Below are 4521 nucleotides of genomic sequence, written 5' to 3'. Positions count from 1 at the left end.
GAAGATTTTTTTGGAGGGCTTTGAGGCTTGCTTCTAGAGCTGATGGAGTGGCTGGAAATTCCCAATTAGTCCAGGCTCCTGTATCTACATCCCATTTCGATATTTGGTCTAGCCTCTGGATGCCTTTACTATTGAGATGGAGTATAAAAGGGATGGCTTCTTCTATTGTGTTTAGAGGTTGAAGACCCATTATCTTGTCAGTAGCATAGTTGATGCTGTCCCCTCCTCCAGGGATCTTTGAGGTGTTTTGATTGAGGAAGGGGATTGATTTCTTGCAGAGATGCCAAATTTTGGTGGAATCTCTGTTGGGAATGTCTATTTCAAGAAGTCTTTGCCTTTTGCCGTTGAGGTATTTGCTTTCTATGACCTGTTTCCACCAGGCTTTTGGCTCATTGATTAACCTCCAGGCCATTTTGATCCCAAATGCCAAATTTAGGATTTTGGGGGCTCTAATTCCCAGACCACCTCTGTCCTGAGATTGGATTACACTTTTCCAACTAACCAAATTAAATCTATTTTTTTCTTTTTTCCCTCCTTGCCATAAGAAATTTCGGAGGGCGATTTCCAGCTTATGATGAAATGTAGTAGGAGCTTGATAAAGAGTAAATCGGTATAGAGGTAAAGAGGATATACCTGATTTGAGTAGAATTATTCTGCCTACTGGATTGAGCCATTGAGTTCCCCATTGCTGGATCTTCCTCTTGACTTTGTCTATTATTTCATTCCAAGTAGCAGCTTTTAATGGTCCCAGGGTGACCGGCATCCCAAGGTAGGTGAAGTGGTCCCAGTTTGCTTTGTAGGCAACTCCAAAGATGTTGGCGATGCTGTGCGCAGTTTGGTTGGAAATATTCCAGCCATAGATGCAACTTTTTTGAAAGTTGACCTCTCCCCCTGAGTACTCCATAAATTGATCGAGGAGAATCTTGAAGCGCCTTGCAATGGTAGTGGATGCTCCTCCAATTAGCAGAGTGTCATCAGCAAATTGGGAGTGGTTGATGTTCTTGACTCCGTTCCCGAATTTGATGCCGGAGATGAGGCCAACTCTTCTGTTGTGATCTAGAGCACTGCTAAAGGATTCAGCCATAAGAATAAAGAGATAAGGGGAGAGAGACCAGCCTTGCCTTAACCCTCGGGAGGATTGGAAAGCATCACAAGGGCGCCCATTAATCAGAGGCGAAATCCAAGGGCCTGAAATGCAAGCGGCGATGGTACTAATAAAGGCAGAATTGAATCCCATTTTCCTCAAGACAGCGAACAAGAAGGAGTGTCTTACCTGGTCAAATGCATTGGCTAAGTCGAGCTTGAGGACAAAACCTTTCTCTTGCCTAGAAGTGCTGGAATGAATGGCTTCTTGGACCAAGGTAATTGTGTCATGAATTTGCCTATTAGATATGAAGCCCCCTTGATTTTCAGAGATAAGGGATGGAAGAAGGGGTTGGAGTCTAGAAGCTATGATTTTCGTGAAAATCTTATAAGAGGAGTTACACAATGAAATTGGTCGAAACCTGGAGAAGGAAGTGGGACGATTTTCCTTGGGAATGAGGGCGAGGAAGGTTGAATTTGTGAAACCCCCCATTTTCCCTTTTCTTTGAATTCCCCTCAACATCTTTGCAAGGTCTTTTCTTATCAGATGCCAATGATCCCTGTAAAAATTGATTGGGAAACCATCTGGGCCTGGAGACTTGTCCGGTTGCAGGGTCCAGATAGCTTTTCTGATTTCCTCCTCCGTTATTTCTCGGTTTAGACTGTCATTCGCCTCTTGAGAAATGCCTTTCGGAAGATGCTGTAACAGCGCAGCATAGTCGGTTTCTTCTTGATTTTCCGTGAGGAGGCTTTTGTAGTGAAGGGAGGCAGCTCTTTTGATGGATTCTTGGTCGTTATGTTGGCTGCCTTGACTGTCCGTAATAGCATTTACATTGTTTCTTACCTTTCTGACTGTGGCTTGCTTGTGGAAGTAAGCCGTGTTTTTGTCTCCTTCTTTCAGCCATAGTTGTCTTGATTTAATTCTCCACTTGATTTCTTCCGCTCTCTTGATGTGCATTAGCTGCCCTTGTGTTTCCCATTCCTTGCTTTTTAGCTGGTGGGTGAACCCTTGATCTTCAATTTGTTTTTGGATTTCCTCCAAGTCCTGCTGTATTTTTTTTTTTAATCTTTTCTGGCTCTTGATAGCTGACTTTTGCCCAGTCTTTGAGGGCTTTTCTTGTGCTTCTGATTTTTGTTTCCCATATATGGCTAGGAGAGCCTTCTACATGATGTTTCCAGGTTGCTTCTATGATAGCTTCAGCCTCAGCATTGTCTCGCCACAGAGGATTATACCTGAACAGGATTGGTCCCAGCTGAGAATGGGAGTCCAACGTTAAGAGGATGGGGAAGTTGTCTGAAGCCGTAGCACTGAGAATTTTTGTGTGACCAGCAGCAAAGGAGGAAAGGAGGGAGACATTAACCAGAATTCTATCCAATCGTTCCATGATATTGCCTGGTCCCAACCTTCTATTATTCCAGGTGTATTTTCGATTTTTTGGAATAATATCCATCAATTCATGTTCGGACATTATCCCTTCCATCTGACTTCTGAAGGGGTCGAAGGTGAAATTGCCCCCTCTTTTCTCATTCGTGTGGAGGACTAAGTTGAAGTCTCCAGCTAGTATGACATTTGGGTTCTGCTCGTTATCTATATCTTCTTTCAGATCCTTCCAACACTATTCCTTTTCTCGATAATGATTGGGGATGTAGACATTGTAAATGATGAGGTCACAGCTCTCTTATTTGTTACTTAGATTGGTCCTTAACCAGTTTTGATTGAGGAAGGATGACTTGCAATCCCAGTGTTGATTATTCCACATGGTTGTGATTCCTCCAGATGCTCCTCTGGAGTTGCTACTGGCCCCTGAGAAGTTTTTTTGGGCATCTACAATTTTCTGCATTTCGCTTTGACTTTGTTTGGTTTCTTGTATCAGAATAATTTCAGGTCTTTCTATTTGTAGAAGATCTCGTAAGGCAGCTGATTTGGAGGGGTGCCCCATGCCCCTACTATTCCAAGATAAGAGCTTCATCATGGGGCATTCGAGCGAGGAGGTGCTCGCCTCTCATGGTCTTTTCCTGCTGTTTCTTTTTCTTGGGATCCTGTCATGAAGGAGTCCATAGGGGTTTGGATCCCAAGGGCAATATCCTTTTGCGTGCTTTCTTCCCGATGCTGTTTGGCTGACTTTCTTCCTGGTCCAAGCTTCTTGTGGAGGTCACTTGAAGCGCCCATATCTTTTGAAGAACTTCTAGTGGTTCTGGGAGGGGGAGGGTCAGAGGAAGGCTGAGAGAGAATCGAGGTAATCAAGGGTGGATCAGACAATTCAAAGGAGGGCTGGTCAGATTGAGGATCATCAGAAGATAAAATAAGGAAAGGGTTGGAGGATGAGGGGAAGGAGGGTTCTTGGGAAGGGCCCGAGGGTTTGGGAGGGGGAGAATTGGGGCGGAGGGAGGAAGAGCCCGGATGTTCAGAGGATGGTTCTGATTTGGACGGAGGTGCTGCTTTCTTTTTTTTCACAGTTTCCCATTGTCCTCCTTGGTCTTCAGTTTCCAAATTGGTTACTTTAGTGCATCTATTAGCAAAATGACCGTATTCATGACATACCTTGCATTTAAAGGGTATTTGCTCGTAGTCTAACTGCTGTATGTGGCTCCATTCATCCACCTTCAGCTTGATGGCTTCCGGCAGTCCTTTTCCGAGGTCCACTTCTACACAGATCCTTGCACAGGCTTGCATGTTGTCTTTGGGCTCGCTTCTGTCAATGTATTTGCCTACTGCGTTCCCGATTGCTTTGACCGATTCATCTCCCCAACAATGCAAGGGCAGATGGGGAAGATGGACCCATACCGGAACCGCATTAGGGATGTCTAGCTCAGGATCGAAATCAGGGGTCCACTTGTTTAGATATAGCCCTCGAGAGTCCATAAAATAGGGCCCATTCCTGAATATCAGGTCCTTATCTGCCTTGGTTTCAAAATGAAAGGTATAGTAACCTTTGCCACAGAAGCGAATTGAAATCTTTCCTTGTATTTTATCGGACCAGTTCCTTTCCACCCATCGTTGGACTGTTCTTGGTGAAGGCCATAAGCCTGTAAACTGTCCTATGAGACCTTTTTCTGCTAGTGATAGAGCTGCCATTCGAGGAAGAGATGGAGGCAGCTGAACTTCTTGGAGAATATCCAGCTTCTTAACAAATTTTGAAGTTGTTGGTTTCGGTCGAGCAGGGGGCAGAGACTTTACCAGATCAGAAAAAGCTTTCTCCGCATCCCCAAGGGAAGGATCTGTTTGGGCCATGGCTGAAGCCAGGGCCCGGATAGCAGGCCTCGCGGCCCAGGCCGAGGCGGCGGCGCTGCAGCTGCACGCAGTAGTCCTAGGTCTTCACGCTCCGGCTCCGCTCCGCTCCCGCTTTTTCCAAAACCTCTAAAGTATTTCCTCTCTTCGTAAATATATATATATATATATATATATATATATATATATATATAGATATATATATATAT

The sequence above is a fragment of the Pinus tabuliformis genome, chromosome X, assembly GCF_031772625.1.
Source record: "Pinus tabuliformis cultivar Carrire ecotype Pingquan chromosome X, CPIR1, whole genome shotgun sequence".
NCBI classification, from domain to species: Eukaryota; Viridiplantae; Streptophyta; class Pinopsida; order Pinales; family Pinaceae; genus Pinus; species Pinus tabuliformis.
This window is presented reverse-complemented; position numbering follows the sequence as displayed.